This window comes from Malaya genurostris, chromosome 3, assembly GCF_030247185.1.
Source record: "Malaya genurostris strain Urasoe2022 chromosome 3, Malgen_1.1, whole genome shotgun sequence".
Taxonomy (NCBI): Eukaryota; Metazoa; Arthropoda; class Insecta; order Diptera; family Culicidae; genus Malaya; species Malaya genurostris.
The window spans coordinates 14,908,211-14,929,015 of NC_080572.1; the positions used below are offsets into that span (position 1 = coordinate 14,908,211).

At 36.7% G+C, this 20,805-nt stretch overlaps 1 protein-coding gene across 10 annotated transcripts in view; it reads left to right on the forward strand.

The window, feature by feature from the left end:
- LOC131437417 (dnaJ homolog subfamily B member 6-B) overlaps window positions 1–20,805 on the forward strand; it is a 189,253-nt gene that overhangs the window by 49,228 nt on the left and 119,220 nt on the right. Inside the window, exons 3-4 of one of the 10 annotated variants that reach the window (XM_058606732.1) lie at window positions 16,338–16,472; window positions 16,528–16,805. The exons of 8 other annotated variants lie outside the window; for them this stretch is intronic. The gene's annotated coding sequence lies outside the window, so the exon portion shown is untranslated. The remainder of the gene's footprint in view (window positions 1–16,337; window positions 16,473–16,527; window positions 16,806–20,805) is intronic. One more of the 10 variants, XM_058606733.1, reaches the window with a different exon arrangement.

Here is a 20,805-nt window from a genome sequence, read left to right on the forward strand (position 1 = left end):
TTATTCGGTTATATTTCCGACAACGTCCGCCATGATCTTCTTACATTTGATTTTTGGTCACATTGTAGCTTCCAACCGGATGTGTTCACTATAATTTTAACTTAGTCTGTGATCACACTGTAGCTTTGAAATGAGCCTAAATCGACTGAGTCATCATCGAGTAGAAATGGTGATGTATGCAGATTCTTAAAACCCGAAGCCGACCAGTACATGATTGTAAACTAAAATCCAAGGCCAAGAATTTTTTTTTCAAACCCGATCTGTATTCGATTGAAAATAATACTAGTACTAGTATTGATTCGAACCCGAACCCAAAAAAAATTTCCGAGATCCGACCTTCTATCTGATAGGAAATTGGGCGGATAGAAAATAGTGCAGTTTGTTTTCGTCTCTTATACCTCCGTATATTTTCGGACGTGACTGGCTTTTTTCATTCAAACTTAATCAATGACTAATAGTAGCTGCATGAGTCTAAGATTACCTGTACAACGAATATAAAAAAGTGGTCTGTCGGATACGTCACTTTAACTATTATTACTCCCAAATAGGAAGTGTGTGCCATATATCGTAAAAACCGTACAATATAGTTTTCAAATAAACCTAAGATTGTTTAAATCTATATACTTTCACTCAGGCGTCTATGCCCAAGATCAATTGGCATTGATTTCAAACGTTGCCGATTTTGGTCTAGAGTAAATGAAATTGAAGTTTTCCTTGAAGAGTAAAATCGTCTGAAGATCTGATTGAACAAAGCTAATACAGTAATTTGCAGTAATACAGTTTTACCTAGTATGAAGCATGAACAGCTACATTCGCTGCAGTATTTCCGTGTTTGATGACAGATTATTACGTTAAATTAAGCATTCTTCCATAAAACTTAAAGTAAAATGTGTTTAAAGGAAACAGGCTTTTGCAGGTGCTCATGCAAAAGTGCTTGACGTAGGTATAATCATTCTGTAAAACGCAAGTAAACATCGCCTGGGTATTCATGTATAGCTTCCGCTATCGTACTCTGATGTACTAGATTTGCTTATCTTTTTTTTATTTAAAAGACATTTTTATTCAGGCCTATTTGCGTACAAGCTTTACGTGGCCGATTGAGCCGATTTTTTAAATAAAAAATTTTTTGTATTCGATCTTGTTGTCACCCTTTTTCTAGGGGTAGAGGAGCTTCCATTTCCTTGTTGCTTGTTGGTTAGATGGTGATGGTGTTTTTGAAACAGGAGCACTGCATTCACTAGTTTTCGTTGTTGAGCGGTTGTTCTTGTTTTTGTTTGTTTTCTTTGTTTTCGCAGTTTCAGTGCAAGGTTTGCCGTAGTGTGCAGGTTGTTCACAAAACTGGCATGTAACCAGTTGATTTTCAGTTGATTTTTCCGTCTTGATCACAAATGATGTAAGATGGAATTGCTTTACGTAGTTGCATACGTACCACTCGTACGTTATTCCCGATACCCGGGAAAAAATCCGCCATACTTCCCTTTCGATGGAAAGTATTCACCGTACTGTGACATACTTTCCCGAACATACCCATTGCTGGTCTGCGGAGGAAGGTCATGCACGCGTACTTCTATGGCATTGTCCACCATGTACACGTAGATTTTAAATTTAACATTGTCATGATCAACACTGCGCATCCCGCAATATTTCAATTTCGGTTGCTGCTGGTCTAACTTTGCAGCGCTTGAAATCAATACAAACTGAATTTGGTCTTGTAGGCTAAGTTTCTGGCTTTGTTAAATCGTATTTTCCCATTTCGTGCACTCTATTGTTCACTACACTGTATTGTCTTTGTTTCTGTTGTCTCGACCGTAAATGATTTGCGACTGTGTCGGATGAGATGCGAGCACGAACTGATGATTTGTTTATCCTTATCGGAGTCGCCACGTTTTTGTATGTCGACAGTCCGGGTCGTGGTTTTGTTCGATGCCCAATGTTTTTGGAGTTTCGATTTTCGGTCTTATCGAAAAATATTCTCCGAACACTTATTTCAACGTATTATTTCATATATCACAATCAAACAGTATGATGATGCATATATTTTTAATAATGCGTGTGCAGATTGTTAAATGAGCAATGAAAAAATATGATCAAATTTTTACAAAATAACCAACAGTTTTTTTTGTTGGAAAAAAACTTGGACATACAAAAACATTTCCATGGCAATTTTTCTAAATAGATGCCGTTACAGTTGATTCTAAAACGATATATCATAACTCGTTCAGTTGTTCAACGTTACGATTGTGGTTGTTCGGTAAATACAAGAATTGTTCGGAGAACTGCCACAAGAAATTCTTTTACATAAACCACGAACAAGGAAACAACATGTTCGAGACAACTGACAAACAATGTATTACTCCTCAATAGACACCAGCACGAAACGTTTGCGATTCAAACCGCATGACGTACGGACGGCTTGTAATAGCCGGCCGGCAAACCTGTTCCGTTTGAGCACGCTGATGCGAACTGACAGTTTTATAACCACGCGAGACGAAACCAAGAAGAACCAAAACCCAACGGATAAAGTCTCCTCTCCCGATGGAATACAAAACAGTTGCAAGCTTTTCTCACGTCCGTCCGGCCATCGCGAGATTCAACCTCTGCATACAAAAAACCGCAAACGTTGAAGCGGGTCGAAGAACTGGTCTCTGCTGGAAAGTGATTTTGTTAAGAGTGCGTTAAATGCTCGTTTCGATGTTTTATTCGATCGACATGCCACTGCAGATCAATTGTTGCTTACACCTCCGCAGCGGTAACCAGAGCCGGTCAGACAAATTTAGATTCCTTGCAGTTTCGTATGCTAAATCCCCGGATCGTCCGTTGGTCGATGGCGGATCCGCGTGTTAAACGCAATGATCACCGACGGCATTTGGAAGGAAGGTATGGAAATGCTCAACACAGTGCAGTGGTGGACTATCAATTAAACCTATGCATTTTGTCATCTCGATCAAACTACTGTGTTCCCAGACAGAGACTGGTTTCGACTGCAAAATTAATTGTTTCAACTCTTGTCTAAAACATTACATGGCAAAACATATGGGTACTATGAAAGTGTTTGCTACAAGGTAAACACGAACTTATCCAATTTGGTTCTCGCAATAAATCAGGTAGGAGGATGACTCGTTCTTCGCCTAGTTCACATATGGTAAGACCGGCTCGTATTTGGGGCGATATTTCGTAATGACTCTAACAGATCCGGACTCGAATCGATTTGATGAACACACAAGTGAGTAGGCGCGACGGCGTTGTGTTTTTCTAATATTTCGTACTGTGGCGGATGATTTAAGCTATGATTAGCCAGCCTTTCCAGCGAGTACTTAACTGATGATTCTCCAATGCCACCTAACCGGTAATCATCGATGATTAATCAGGCTCTTACTGTTATAATGAAAAGAGTTTACAGCTATTAGAAAGCTCACCTAACGATGTGCGATCACCCGCTGTTTCTCTGTAGTCGACCGAGGGCAAGCATGTACTGAAAAATTTAATTCCTCTCGGTTCGGTAGCTTTATATATTACGTGTTTGTATCCGAGATTCCAGTAGGCTACCAACTCGTCTATTCTTTTTCCTTTAGATTCCGCTTCGCTACACACGATTTTTTGATCCACTTGCAAAATGAAGTGATTCAGTAGAGTTTCAATATTAAGAAGTTTTATCGAAGCAGTTTGTTCCAATCTGACGAAATTCTGTTCTAATAATATTATAATAGAATGCATTTTTTTTACCGGAAACTATATCGATTATTATGATTAAATCACAAAGAATTTTCTCGGATTTGACTGAGCAGATTTCAACAAGTTTAGGCTCGTTTGAAAGCTATTATTAGTTTATTGATTGGGCTCGAAAATCAATTGGCTGCCATGTCCTTTTACGGTGAAATAATAGTATAATAGAATAGCTCAGAACTTGATAGTTCTTCGGAAAGAACTAGTTCTTCAGAAATGTTAAATGTTTCTTCAAATATAATGACATTACATTGAACAGGTTCAATGATAGTACTTTCTTATTGCATGTATTCCTACCAATAATCATTCTCTTTTGTATAGTTTTTTGAAGGTCGCGGATGTATGCAACTTCTACCACATTTAATTTGTATACTATCCGAATTCGAATATGTCCATATCTATTGAAAAGAAAAGAGAACCAACATTCTTCAATAAACGGGACTGGGGTCCACTGGGAGATTGATAGTACCTATTATCTTTCTCCGGACAGAATCAGACTAGAGGCCGTGTGGAATCCGGAGGCAAAAAATGTATCCATAAGTATCCACTGGGTTCCTGCTTCCATGCCCAAAATGCAGGTGTATCTTTTTCCCTAATTTCAATAATCATTTTTTAAATGTTTCACATCTGGTTACTCTAATTCATAAGCTATTTCTTCGTTTTACAAGCATTATTATTTTAAATACTTACTTTACATTTTTCTTTAGATTTCTTTCCTATATTTCTACAGGATAAGTAAATCACATTATTGTACACTAAAACCAATCCTCACCGTAACTTTTGTTGTGATGCAGAGATTGCTTCGGTCACTAGTAGAACTAACATTCCTTCCCTTCTAATATTGATCGTTATTGATCAATCGATGTTCTTAGTCAGTATAGGTTGTACAGTTGGTTCAACATGCAATTTCAACTGGTTTCTGATCCATCCCGGAAAACTCACGGGCGGTCAAATAAGCTCAGCTAAGTTCTCAAAGAACTCGATTATTTCTATTTCTATTACAAAGAATAGAGAACTATCATTCTTCAATGAAGAAATCTAGTTCACCTATTATTCTAGAAAAACTAGTTCTTGTTAACAGAAATCTTTCAAATGTCGTAATCGACAATTCGCAGTTTTTACCACACGTAAAATATTTTTACTGTAATTTGATTGGTTCATGATGCTTATGGCGAAAAGTTTTTGTTCCCAAGGTATAATCCTATAAGTGAATTGACGGAATCATTCTAAATCGACCAACACGAATCTAATCAAATTTGTGTCAAAAATTAGCTTTACGAAAAAAAGAATGTTTTAATGAGCTTATCTAATTGACAAGCGTATAGCATTATCGTACCAGGTGGATTAAGAAGAAGTTTTTTAAAGCTTCGATTAGAGGAGATCCGTAGATTGACTTTGTTGTCTAAATGATTAAAAAAAATCATAATTTTTGCGATTTTTTTTCAGAATTATCGTTTAACAAAATAAGTTCAAATGTTTTGCATGACAAAAAGCATGCTTCGAACAACATTTTGAATTTTTTTCGTGAACAAATATTGAGAAATAAGTCGGTGGCGAGGTATTTTTGAAGACGCTTCTAAAAAATCATGATTTGCGGTGTCCACTGTAACTCAGCGCAGACTAATCAGAAGTGTACAAATGAACACAGCATAGTTAGAGAAGAAGTTTTTCTAGACCCCAACGTTTCTGTTTGATTTTTTTTTTTAATTTTTCACGGAAAAATCCGCCATTTTGTAGCTGTTAAACCTCCCCAAAGTAACAAACAATGAAAAGGAAAACGTTGGGGTCTGATTTTTTATATGTAGAAAGTGTGTGCAAAATTTGAACAAAATTGGTGCAGTAATTTTTGAATGACGATGTACACGGACTTTCAAAACCTGTTTTCGAGCAAAAAGTGTTTTTTGTCTATAAAATCAATGGAAACAATTTATAATTTGTTATAATGAAACATTTCAAGAATGTTTTGTCAAGTTTTTAAGTCAGTCGTAGCAGGAATCTTGGGCCCGTGTGCCGAGCTCCTACTTCTTCGCACTATGAGATAAGCAAAGATGAAGGCCCATAACTTGCAGAGTGTTGTTCCGATATCGTTGAAAATTTCACAGAATATGCTTGAAATGTTTTACTATAAGAAAATATAAAGAAAAATATCATTTTTAAAAAGTGTTAAACTCTACCCGCCCCTTAAATTCGAGGCACATCATCTGATTTATCGATTGTTTTTTCTCACATTTCGTCTTCAATTGTTCAGTGTATAAGAGTTTATTTAGAACTTCTGTACCACTTAGCAGTTCCACAAGAATCGCTAAGCAGTCGAGATGGTCGAGTAGGCAATTTCTTGATCCCGAACCCGACCCGTACTCGATTGAAAATAAATAACTCTGACCCGTATCTGACCCGGATCCGACAAATTTTTTGCAACCCCAAACCCAACTCGTACCTGATAAAAAAGAAAAATCTACCAGTACCCGACGCGAGCTTGAAAAAATTGGGAAACCGGGCTCAAGTACACGGAACCCGACCGAATGTTTGAACCCGTCATATGACCGTGACCGTTCAAAATAAAAAACTTTGCTTAGCAGACGTAATGTTAAAACTGTTCATTAGCACATTTTATGAGATTTTCAAAATCGAAAGTTTTTTTTCATGCCAGACATCTTAAAAATACAATGTCGAAATCTGTTAAATTCTAGGATCTACACCAGATCTTGACGTTTTTTCCCAGAGAGTTGACGTGATTTTATTTTTGCATGTATAAACGATTAGGGAGAACATATAAAAAATTCACAGAAACAAAGTTCTGTTTCAATTAGTAATAATATTACACTTACTGGGTGCCGCCAGAGTAGGCAACTGAACAAACCGATTCCGGCTATCCTGGTTCCCGGTATCCGGTTCCGAGGGTACCGGAAATAGTGATCATATATACCAAAATGGATCTCACTCACTTTTCTCAGCGATGGTTTGACCGATTTCCACAAACTTAGATTCAAATGAAAGTCTTGTGGTCCCATACGGAATTCCTGAATTTCATGTGGATCTGACTTCCGGTTCCGGAGTTATAGGGTAAAGCGTGTTACATATTGTACACCGTTACTTAAACCGGCGTAACAAAAACGTAAAAAAAAAATTCTAAACTGGTCTCAAAACTACACAAATCGATAGTTATTATCAGTAGGCAACTAAACGAACCGATTTCCGCTATCCTGGTTCCCGGTGTCCGGTTCCGGAAGTACCGGAAATAGTGGTCATGTATACCAAAATGGATCTCACTCTCTTTTCTCAGCGTTGGATTGACCGATTTCCACAAACTTAGATTCAAATGAAAGGTCTTTTGGTCCCATACGGAATTCCTGAATTTCATCCGGATCCGACTTCCGGTTCCGGAATTATAGGGTAAAGTGTTTTCAGTATTGTACACCGTCACTTAAAGTATTTTCGGATGCAACAAACATTTGAATCGTAATCTAGAGTGCGTACTAGAAGAGTTTGTACGTCATTTTAGTTGGTGGCCGTACGAACCGACTTTGATTATACCGGTTCTCGGGTTCCGGTGCCGGAAGTGCATATAATAGTGAACCCATTTAGTTTTCTTAAGGATGACTTTTTCAATCAAAGCGCTGTTTTATTCTGTATGTTATGCATAAACAATCTCTTGGTTTTCCAAAAATCGAAGAGAAAATTTTTGAATAGAATACCACAATATTATATACATGAGAAAGGCATCATTGCACCACTAGGTGGATTAAAACAGGTTTTTTAAGTTTCTTTCAGCCCTCGGCTCCTTTCTTTCTTTCAACAGTTTGATTCTTCTCAAAATTTACTAACATATGAAACGCTCTATTACCGTTAAAAATGCTTCTTGTTTATTATTATGAACGTACTCGATTATTCAAGAATAATCAGCTGTTACGACTGTTTATTTCACAGATTATTTTTCGATTAAAGTTTTGCTCAAATTTTTCTCACATGATACTACTTTATACGAAACATTTATCATAGAGATAATATTTTTTCATTTGTACTGCATATAAGAACATCCATACCTACTTCTCATCCTGTCCAGTGAAGTAAATAAAAAACCAGTAATAATTACCACCATAAAACCGAATCACGTCAGCCGGCGATGCACTGCTAGATGCGGGTTACAGTTGATGACGCGACGTCCAATTCGTCTTAACCCCTTTCACAATTAACGTGATACTACTAAATGATTCGGTATGACGACATACATGAAAAATAAACATGCTTCGATTCAATGCCAACTAGTCCGATTTTCAGTTTTACTTGGCTTGCTGAAACAAAGTTAATTTCACAAACACACAAGAGTTGTGTTTGTCCCACCTGTTTCTACCACATTGACTCACAATAGCAGTATATGGCCTAGGGTCCAAGTCGAGAAATGTGCGATCAGCAATTATCCGAAATTGCCACCAGCCTGCTTTATAATAAATCGATTAGCTAGACGATTGTTGCGAAGACCGTTGCTAGTGATGGTTTCGGGCCAGAGGAATCGAAACATCGTCGGTCTATGAAGCGCTAATATACGCTGGTCATAGTTTCCGGAGCATGATGCTGTTGCTGGATACCAACGGATGACTAGATTGGGGTACAATAATTACGGATTATGGTACACGTGTGGGATTTCACGCACCCTGTGGTGCTAAATAAAGCTGAACGTCCATCATAGTGTCAACATTGGCACGTTGTTAATCGTGGAGTGAGCGGCTCTGGTGGAAATTTCGCGATAAACTAAGCCTGAATGATGAACTGGTGAACCGACCCCCGATGATGTCTTTTATGTTGTCAAACATCATTAGGATGTTTCCGAAAAGTCGGCTATTTCGAACCGTTTCGAGAATTCATAATTGATTTTATGCTCTTAGTCTCAAGTTTTGAATTTAAACACGGGTTTGGACAGGAAGTTTGATAACTCATGTGCGATCGGATGACAGTAATTTGTGGTCCTATTTTGATGCGTTAATTATAGTGATACAGAAGCTAATCCTCGTTCGATTGTGGACACCTGGTGATGATAAATGCTAGATGTGGAAGGAGAAAGTGAGAGATTCAGGTCACGACATCAATACTTCAATATTGTGTAAGCTATAGAGAAAGTTATAATAAATTATGTTCGGGTTTATGCCATATTATGAGAGTCTTTCACGACTAGCTTTTTTTTTTAACTCAGCACAAATATAAACTGTACTGTTTCCATACTCCACCTGTTACTTTAAGCTGTGCTATAAGCCACGCACATTACCCAGTTACGTATTTAAAAATATCACTGACAACAAAATTCGTATACATCATCCAGTAATCCACCGACATAATTTAATGTCGTTCGTTTTTTTTCCTCGAGGGCTTGCATGTATCTGGCTCCAAAATGACTACTCAATCCATTCACCAACCACCACCCATGAGTTTTTGCAATGCCGAAGGTGGCCGCGGCAACATGCCAAGTAATAAATTGTCATATGAGATCATTCCTGTAAATAAACAGGCAGGGTTAGTAATCTGACGAAGAACGCAACAAATTCAGCCCACCACCATCGGAAGCTTGCTACTCCATAGTACCAGTCACACCAGATCGTCAACGCGCAGACGGTACAATACGCGTTCCAAATGACTCGTTGTCAACCTTGCGGGGGAGTCTTGATTCTCCAATCGCGCGTGACCTCGTGCTCTCGCGAGGACCATTTTCGGACGAACCCAAAATCATCATCAGCCGAAAGTGTGGGGAAACAACTTTCGGAATTTGCAAATACGATCGCGTTCCGGAACCTACCGAGGATCGCTCGACTATCATTCAATAGGGAATTCGGTCGTTCTCGGTCCGGTATGGTAATTAGAATTAATGATCCATAAAAAAACGAGCCGAACCAGTGCAATCACGCTGCTGCATTCGGTCGGATATGTCAGCTGTGCACTTGAACTGAGCTGCATTCCGTTTTATAAACAACAATCGGTTGTCTGTTTATCGATCCGGCAGAAACAAACAAAAACAGGACCCTTGCTGGGGGTAATGACTGTAGTGTACGATGATGCGCAACGAGGTTTAGTGTTCACCTTGACAGATGAAATAGTTCATTGTTGGGCACTCGAGAAATGAACCGTTGTCTTATCATGATATAAATTCCCACGTTTTTACGATTGGAAAGTTAGGGATCGCTCGTTAATGATCGATTTGTATTAGAAGTAGTTCACATACGAATGGGACAAATTAAATTACTTTTTCTCTTCTGTTTTTTTCGTTAGTTATTCATTAATTTTTTGTTAGGATTTGAGACCCCTCGAACATTCGTGATCAATTTGAATTAGCATTTTGGCTTGTGTATTGTGAGTATGTCTTGAATAGAACACATCGTCGCCCAAGAAATGTTAACCCATCGCAATACCAGCGCTTTATAATGCAGGCGGAATGCAAACTTATAACTTTATATGGAAACCGGTTTGTCTGGATCAACCAGCGAATAGTCATATTAATAACTAACCAGTTGTTCCGTGGTAGTGGACATATGGCCATTCGTAATATTAAGGACCAGACTGTTGCTCTAGATTGAAAAAGTGACGTCGAACATATGTCTGAAATTTTAATGAACAGTGCATTTGAAATGTTCAAATTATTTTGGTAACTTATAATTCATTATTAACTTAAAGACTAGCTTTGCCAATACAGTGTATATTGTGGTGGGAATATTTCACAGAATCATGCATTATTTTACAATTTTGGAACATTCTGAAATTCTGATGGTGTTATGATAGTAGATGATTTGAGATCCCGTTTCAGTGGTAAAAGTTATTATGGTGTTAAGAAGTTGTGACAGATGAAATCCGAAAGAAGAATATTTATTTTGGACACCTACATTGAAAACATCTCATTTTAACCCGATCGTGAAATATACAGAGCAACATTGGGTGGAAACTACAAAAGAAAGGAACTTTGACTCAGGATATTTCATAGCAATAAAAATAAAATTTCAGTTGAAATTGACAAACTGTAAAAAAAACACTGTGTTATTTAACATTATCGAAAGTCATTCCATTTGTTGATCCGCTTGATGCCTTATCAAAGAATAATATAAGAAATCCGCCAAGACTTCAAATTTAATTTTCAAATGGCGAGTGAGTAGAAAATCAGTCATAGCTATTCTAAAATTCCATCTTTCTTTATGCTGAGATATTTTCCACTTTGATGCAATATGTTCCAATAGAAATTTACAGTTTTGTTATCATGATACATTGTGCTTCAAAGTACGCTTCTTCTTTTTGCGCAAAAATAAGGCAAACTCTGTGACAAAAATAATTTCGAAAGACCTTCATTAGCCGAAAGCTAGTAAAAAGCTGCAGTCGTTCGGTGAACAGTTTTGGAAATTTTCTTTTTAAATATTTCTTCTTTTAGTGCGGTTAGTGAAATGGAATTAGTCGCTTTTTAAGAAAAGTAAGTAGAATGAAATGGAATTTATTTGGTTTAAAAGTGATTCTTATATATTTGACCCCAGAACGAAAATTTGAATCTAGTTGACAAGTAATCGGGATTCAAAATAAATTGGAACGTTTCTGAGTTCGTTCGTTTGTAGCATTTTTCGTAAACTTTCATTTTTACTATTCCTTTCTTCAGTCTTTTACAATCTGTTATCCCGCAAGCTATTGATAAGAGCTGAACTAAGGTGAAGACGACTTTACGTCTTAACGAACAAAATAAGTCGTTTCTGAGAAATTGATGGGTTCCATTTGTAGTTATTATTATTACATCATTTATTTATACCGGCTGATTTGCAAATATAAATATTTGTCTTAATCGTCCAAAACCTTCACACTTAACAGTTATTAGATATGAGAAATGGGTCAGGGTCATTTGGCTGAAGACCATTTCGTAACGAAAATTGAAAGATGTTGTTAGAACACCGTTTTATTGACCCTAAATCGTACATCTGAAAACTGCCTATTTTGAATGACGACTGAAATCACTTTTTTAAATTTTTTCTATGATGAAAAGTACTCTCTTGATTTGCTTGACAGCATTTGCTTTGGTGTTTCAATGAGGTGAATTTTTGTGGTTCTCGCTGCCGCACCTAACTAAGGGAAAGAAACCGAGGCTTTAGTATACCGGGCAAACGACACATATAAATAGATTATTTCGATAAAGAGAATCAGATTGAGAACGATATTAAGGTCCTGTGAGATATATTTTGTTGAATTTTAAAAACTACGGAATTATTATTAATATTATTCATTTAGCCCGGCTTAAACCTTTTGGAACTACGGATTGGTTTTCTGTTAAATTACCCTCGGCGAAATGACTTATTTGGCGAAACCGTTTTCAGTGGAATGATTGGACAAGATGCACGGAACCCCTTGCGATCATAAAACAACCAAAATATTAGTTGTTTTTCTGAATTTGATTGGTTAAAATTTGGTACAAATAATCGATTGTTATTTTTTTCTAAACTGTCATTTTTGTTTTTCGATCAACGGAAACGATGGTTGAAATAACAAAATTGGTTGAAAAAAAGATGCTGTCAGGTAGTCAAGACACACACCTTTCGTACATTTCACGATGAAGAATCAAGTTGATTTTAAGACCCAAATTCAAACGCAATCCACTGGGTTCTAGTTTTGGTTAAACACGTTTTGTTAATTGCAATATCTTGAACGGCTATCAGTTGTGTGCATAGCACTACTTTATATCAATCGTTTCTTCTTGTAACACCAGAGTAGTAAAGATGTAGATAATTCATCATCACATTAATATTCTGACAACTAGTGTTATGATAAACATTAATTTACTATCATTCAAAAGTTACTCTTCACGAGTTTTACAAACGTATAATAAGCGAATTTCGTTTGCATGAAAATGTTTAAGAAACGCGTTCGAATTTCTGCTAAAGTAATGGTTAATATTCCATTGCGATTTTTGTTTTGCTTTGTGCTGTTTTTGACATTAGACAGCATTAAAAACAACATATTTTTCAACTACTTCAATATGTGCAAATCAAATAGCAAATTGGTTGAATCAACTAATTATTAGTTAAAACAACAACTGCAAAAATAAATAATTGCGAGATCGTAATTTTTTGATTGGAGGGTTATCCGTGGGGCTTTTGGCGTAGCGACCCACTACCATGTGCCTTTTAAGAGTTATCAACCACGCGGATAATTTCATCCAAAAACTTCACACCTAGTGGTTAGTATGCATGATACATGCGGTTCTCTGATTACACGGTAGAACGACTGGATTACTTATTAAAATACTCAAATTACGCATCAGCTACCTTCGAGCGTTTGAAGAGGGTATCGGCTTTTCATAAATAGTCCGGCGCTAGTTGAGTCTCTTTGCATAATTTAATACGAAAACAAGAACAAACAATTATTCTTCTATATTCGGGTATCCCGGGTAGTATATTCGCGTGTAAAATTTTACTGCATCAATCAATGACAAGACTGACAGACGGACGCATTCAGATAAACGAACCAATACTTGACTAGCGACCGGGCCAAGTACATTTATCACAAAGACCTATGATTTCGACGATGGTCTCGATTCGGCGTAGTCTGTGTTTTTGTGGGAAACGTAGCCTAGTTCGTTCAGCATGTAACGTTTATAACCCGGAAGGTTTAAATGGGATGTTTCTAGCTATGATAATAACCGTTGCTCCATCATAAAGCTAAGGATAAAATATCATTGCTGTAATTGACTTTTACAATTAAATGTGAACGAAACTTATTTCTTTCCCCTTTTCACCAGATGGGCCGATTGTTTTGCTCAATTAAATATATTTGTAGAAACTCTAGCTAACATATTATTTAGAGCTACAAATTACGATATATATTAATATTCAGACTGGTTTAATGTTTCCAAATTTTACTTTGATTTAAGACACGCTACCCAATTTTCGAAACCACCCATCCACCCTCGAAGCCAATGTGCCTCTAAACAAATACTTTCACTGCACGTGGCAGGGCTTATCATCATTAGCTAGTGCGTAGATGGGCGACCACCTCAGGTAGTAATGCTATTAATTTTCAATTTCGACGATATCGATCTTTAGGTGAAAAATCTAATTAAATTATTAATTTCTTTTTAATGAACATGCGAATGTGCGTTGGCCGGATGGTGCTTTGGTAGCTAGTCCACAATAATCGAAGGCTGTGGCAGAACGCATCAGCTACCTTCAAGCGTTTGAAGAGGGTATCGGCATTTCATAAATAGTCTGGCGCTAGTTGAGTCTCTCGCTCGAGCCAGAGCTGAAAGTGCATGGTTTTGCTTTGGTTGCAACTGGCGTTTGCCGAATTTGCGCTGAATAGATATTCAAAGCAAGGGCAGGAAGTTCCACTGAAAATCTACAGATTTGCATCATAAAGTAGATTGTTGTGATGCAGCGGAGCGTTTTTCTCGCTTCCTTCCTAATAGATTAATGCGATGCTAATTGGAAACAAATTTTACGATTATGGACAGCAGTTTGTGTGCGATAAAATGTTTATGCGAAAGCATGGCGTTTGAAGTCACGATAACCAGTCACGGTCACATTTCCCCGTTACCTGTGATTGGTGGGCATGGCAAGAAATCGTTCGCATCCTGTTGACTTTTGAAGTAAAATAGTGGTGGGTGTTCTGCACTAAAAGTTCATTTTTACCATGTATGGCTCGTCTTCCAGGGTTCACTTTCGGGTGTTGAGCAGAGCTGGTAACATGAACGTTGAAAAGCAATAAACACCATGGCGTTTGCTTTCTTCATGTGTACACTCCGTCACATTCAGAAATGAGCGGTATCATATTCGAGATAAAAATAGTACCAGATAAACAGCAAATGAAGCCGAGTGCCGAGTGTACACCCTAGATTCAGAGGAAAAAAACAGAGCAGCACAACACTGGTTCCAAGATGATTCGATTCAAATCATTGTTGGCCATCGACACTGCAATGATGAAACCAGATAATTGAGCTGTCTGTCGCTTCGATTCATGACACACGAAAGGCAACTGCGGGTGGCCACAGTAGGGCCAATCCATTTCGTTTTAATCTTCTTCTCCCAACTTTCTATTGTTGTAACTGTTTGGCATCCTCTCGGGCCCTTCGGACATATACATTGTTTCACGAACACCTCTCCACTAATGTGGGTTAAAACCTGTGATAGCTGGCGGCAAACAAGTAAGGGATCGGCATCTCTACGCTGACAGCACTTCAAGTGCACCGTCCTTTGTGACCGAAATCCGAACTGTGATTGACATAACGGAACAACTAGAGGGGGGCTCAACATCGGAAGGTGTTAATTATGAACGGCACCAATCATGCCACTGTCCCTTTGTGACAAAACCGTCGATTGAATAATTCGATGACTTTTTGAGGTATGGTGAAACATCACGACGACAGATGATTTGGATATAATTTTTGATTATTGTCGTTTAACTCTAGGTTGCAGGCATCATTTGTCACCTGCTTGAATACAAGTTTGAGCAGATGTTAAGCCAATACATATTTTTTAGTTTTCAATTTCAATCATTCCACTATATTTTCTTCGCGTTTTTTTTCTGTTACTAGAGACATCGTAAATCTGGTTAAGTTCATCATACAAGTAAACTTCACGCAAAAAATATTTTATTTTTTAATCTCAATTTTCCTTCTCATAATACATTATATTCGTATTAAAATTTACTTTATGTCGTATGGAAAGGTTTTATACTAAGAGAGCAACTTCAGAAACTAGCAGTAGAAAATGTGACTTTGAACACATTTTTGTTTGACAAACCATTTGCTTTGCACGGTTGGAGAGATTAATTAGATTCAAGACCGTTTTTTGAAAAGGGAGTATATTTTTTTGCTTGGAAATTGCTTCAAATCGTTGTAACTCGGATATTGTCATTTGTAGACAAATGATCTTGAAGAAAAAGTTCTAAAAAATCACCCCCTAAAAATATATATACTGGAAAAAAATTGTGCACTGTTATTGACGTTTAATGCAATTTCCATTCCGAACAATTGGAAAGTTACAGTAGACACAATGTTTAGTTAGTTAATCGATTCTTGGACACCATATTTGCACAATTGACTGACAAAGATGCAATAATTATGTTTGAACGCACCAATTTTTATGATATCCTTTGAGCTAATGCATTCAGTAGAAATAGAAGATCTCACTACATATAATAGTTTTCAGTTTTTAGATGTATATTAGAATATTTGGACTGAAATTATTGAAAATACACAGAGAAATTATAATTTCATAGGTGCCTAATTTGAAATGCGATGTAATTCATGGAAACATCTGCTTTTCTAGGAATTTTACAGGCTCCGATTGCAATTTGCACTCGGCTAGCAAAGTATCTGTGTGATTTTATATGTACCAATTATCTGTCAAGCAGATATGTGCTTCTGTAGCTCAGTCGATTAACGGACGTATTTTGCGATCTGATGATTCTCGGTTCAAATCACTACCATTCTTCTGTTCATTTTTTGTTCCATTGAATTGTAATGTAAATTGTAAAATTAATGCAAATTTGCGTGAACTGCGCTGCTCCATTTGTGTGAATTTCATAATATGTTTACAAATTTACAATATTACCCTATCTTCTATGATCTACAATACTAACCCTACACATTTCTCTTTGTCTTATTTTAGGTGAGTACTGGACAGACGTCAGTATGTTATAGGCTACAGGCATTGTAGAATTCTGAAATTCATACGTATGTACCAGATGTTGGAATTACGGAAGATGGCATTAGCCAACCACTATTCATAGGCGCACATACAAAAGTAAATATTCTCCTTAAAGCTGACATTACGTATCTTTATGACATTTCGTTCGTAGCATTTGTTGTGCATGATCAAATATGTCGATGTTTGGTCTGAAAAATTGCGTTTGCGGGTAGTGTTATTTCTTTGCAATAACACGAAGAAAAATGCTGCAGAAAATCATTTGTGCGCCTTCAAAATATGGGAATTTTGGCTTAGTAGACTTTTGACGTTTCTCGACAAAAACGATGCTCCAATCGAGTCAAGCCATCCGTGGTCACGTTAACAGATGATGAAAGAGAAGTTGGACATTGCAGGCAAAGTAGCTGCATCATAAAGATTGACACAACACAAGTAAGTCTGCTTCATGACATTGCAATGAATCTTTCGAAAGTTGTAAAAACTTGGAATCTCTGAAATGGGAAGTTCTACCCGACCCGTCTTATTAACCGAACGTTGTTCCATCCAATAAATTGATACATTGCTGGATTTTAGGTCGTGAGTAACTTTGGGACAGTCCAGATCCATGGCGCATGACTGAAATGATCAAATTCATCGAATCTTAAAAAAAATATTTTTTTTTCAACGCAGTATCCTAGAGCTAGAGTAAAATATAAAAAAAAATGTCGATAACTTTGAACAATACTTTGAATAACCTTGAATAATACTTTAAATAACGATACTTTAATGATATTCTCATAATAAATTAGGAGCTTTGCAGGAAACGCTTAAGCTTAAGCATGATCGCGGATTTTTTTTTATTTCTAATCTAAACATCTGATCAACTCAAGAACCATGAGTTCAATGTGAATATTAGTTTTCTTTAAGAGTCGTTGATGATTTGATACTAAACAAACAAAAATCGCCTTGTTTGATTTTTATATTTCCAATTCGCAGTTTATCTAGCATGAATTGTATTATGCGAGGAAATACGCATGATTGAGTCTGAGTGGATTATGTACATGTGATGGTTCAACGAAACGATTTGAAATCATTTGTGCTTGATTAGTGTCGCCCTTTCAATGTCTTTCGGTGGTATTTCTTACAGAAGACATAGTGCAAGTGAAGCTTTCAGAATTCATCGGTTTTAATTGAATTGCGCTTGTCTTACAAGCCAGTTGTCATATGTTTGAGCCCCGACCTGGAAGGATTCATAGTATCAGTAGGATCGTAACACTAGCCATGCAATGATTCTGTACCCTAAGAATCGGCTACAAAGTCTGTTGAAACAGAAAGGCCAAATTCCACAAAAGGAACGCAATGCCAAAACTTTGTTCAATTAAATTGAATGAAGTTTTACTGTACTGTAACTGACACAACACTATATGAAAAGAATCACGATGGGAGAAGCGAACGATTCATCATCTCCAGCTCTCAACTCTTTTTTTGAAAGTTCGTTAAAGTTTTTCAAAATAAAATATTTGAAAACGGGTACGACCAATTTTTGGTTTTGAAAACGAAAAATATTTGCGGTCGTTTTGCCCTGCGGATGAAGAAATAACCTCCGAAACGAAATGAAACGTTGACCGTTAACGTGAAATAAATAATTTTTGAATTTATAACAGCCATAAATTTTCCGAGCAATTTCAAACCACCGTCGTCCACTCATGAAATATACTATGCATAAATTAAACCACATCGGACTATTTCTGTTTTGAATATATTGCTGCACAATGTTTTCTTTAGAATTTACACCGACGAATGAACGACTTCAGAGGATTCTGTTCGACAATTACTTCCAGGTCACAACATTTACTATTGAGCGAGTGTAATTGATCATATCCAGCATATGCTAAAACCGTTTCAATTCACGTCATTCGCAGCGATGAAGTCCTTTTCTTTAGTTATACCGTCGTCATTGAAAGTGCACTTATAATATTACAACTATATCCTTTTCCTTGATGTATTTTCTACTCACGAGCAAACTGGACCCTGACCTGCAATGACGCAACATGTAAGCAAAAAGACATTACTATCAAATGTGGTGAGGTGAGGTGAAGAGAAGAGGACGTATTGAAGTGTATATAATTCCACTCAGAGCTATAGGCTTCCGGTACCTGCATAAACCACAAGTCGCAGCCATCAACATTTCCTCTCGAGAAAATCTATTTCTCCCCAATTACGTTTAACTGAAATAAAATTAAACCTCTGAAAGGCCACAATTGGTCGAAGATGATGCTATCGATTAAGCTTGAGGCATTCAACAATAGATTTTTAATTAAAATCCTCTTGGGTCGTTTTACAAAGAAACAGTATGGATTGGAAACCCAGTAAGTCTTCGAGCAACTACGTATAATACTATTGTGATGGATATTATATTTTCAGTATAGCTTTTAGAAGGCGGAACTTTGCTGGTGTACAAGTGCTGAGATGTTCAAACTGTTTGTATCTTTCCATGAATAGTTATTATTTAGTAAAGAAAATCGAATAACTTTCATTCGAATAACTGTTTGTTTTATGTAAACTCTCTTTCGACTGAGAGGAACTTAGCACGCTTACTACACGTATACGATGTTTAGAATCATGATATACTTTGTCACTCACTGGTTCGAGCTGAACGATATACATATGTGGTTTCCTTTGACACGTGTTGTCAAAGCAGATACCAGCCGATTTTTGTAGAATTTTAGATAATGTATAAAAAAATATGCTGGTTACCAGTGTTATAATGGATTCCGGGAAACTTCATTTGATATACTATCAACTGTGTAAGAAATTGCAATCAATCTAATTAACTTTTATTAGATCTTCTTTTTTTACTTTGCCGGATCAGAATCGATTAAATTGTATCGTTTTTACACTTGCATTTTCTAAGTTTTTTTTGTCGCATTTTCCGAATTGAAAATTGAAACCGTGTTAAAAAGTGATCAGATTTCGAAAATTCACAGCTGAAACATTTTGGTTTCAAATATCGATAACTTTAAATATAACGCTAATCAGTGTTTGAAGTTTAAATAATTAGCTCTTAGATGCGTATTATGTCTGCTATTACTGTGAAACGCTGTGTTGGCTTACAGTCTGGTACATGTGAAACAAAACCATCTGTTTATTTGTCATTGATATAGAATTAGTCAATCCATGCTTTACGGAAGAAAACGTTTGTGAGTCCAGGGTTGTTTGAAGCTTATTTTACTGAAGTGAGGTTTATGAAACCCCAAAAAAATAAAGATGGGCGAACGATTCAGAAATTGATCGAGTTGGCCGAATTGGTGAATTTTCACTTTGATAAAATCAAAGTTTACGATAAGGCGGCTCTAGCAAATTCTTCAGTTACTATTTCAGCTGAGCTGTTATCAGGAAACAAAAACTTTTCGATATACGTGCAAGCGTTTTCCCATTCTAATGCTATTCTCCGATAATATTATCACAAATTTTGTTTGCGATAAAAATCTCATTCTTAAAGCAAAATTTGCAGAAGAAACGTTAAAACGTTCATCTAATGCTGAACCCGACAGAATTCCATTGTTGTGATAAGAAATTGTTCTAATAGTTTGTTGGTTTCATTATCCAACATTTTTAATTGCTCTTAGCGTTCTGCAATTTTTTCTGAAATATTGACTGCTCAGTAGGTATCTCGAGACTGCAATGTCGTTCATTGCATCAAAACCGTCGTCCGAACACGAGAAAGACAAACAAGTGTCATGAGTTTTTCTCTTTGATACTTGTTGATACTAAACATTTTAGAAAAGTATGATTTTGAGTTATTAGTGGTTATTTAATGCTACTGAAATTTTCATCACAAATTGTTGATCATATTTTCGATAGCATGAAAAATAAATTATGTTTTTGGGTTTAGTACAACAAGAGATATGCATAATTAATTTCTACTTATTCTTGATCAGTGTAAATTTTAAGAAGAGAAACAAGGGTATAGTATCCAACTACCGTTGCTGCTTTCTGCGCTGATTGAAACTGTTTGAAATTAGTTCTGGATTTCATGACACATAGTTGCTCTGACTACATATATTAGACTCATCATGGATTCATGCCAAAGCGTTCAACTTCCACGGATATAGTAACCTACACTTCCTTCATCATACGTTTTTTACAAGCACGATTACAAGTAGATTCTATATACACCGATTTCGCTGCTGCTTTCGACAAAATCAATCATCATAATTTGCTGTTACCTCTGGCATTCCTCAAGGAAGTTACCTTGGACAGTTTTTATTTTTATTGTATCTCAACGATCTAAATTGTTCTATCAAGTATCATTCAATAAATTCAAGCGAAGAGGTTGTGTTTCGATTATACTGGCTCGTGAGTTAACGGCTGCCACTCTAAGGTGCAGGTAGTTATACTGCTGATACTGATCGCAAAGGCAATATTCGGAGCGTTACCCGACTGGAAAGCT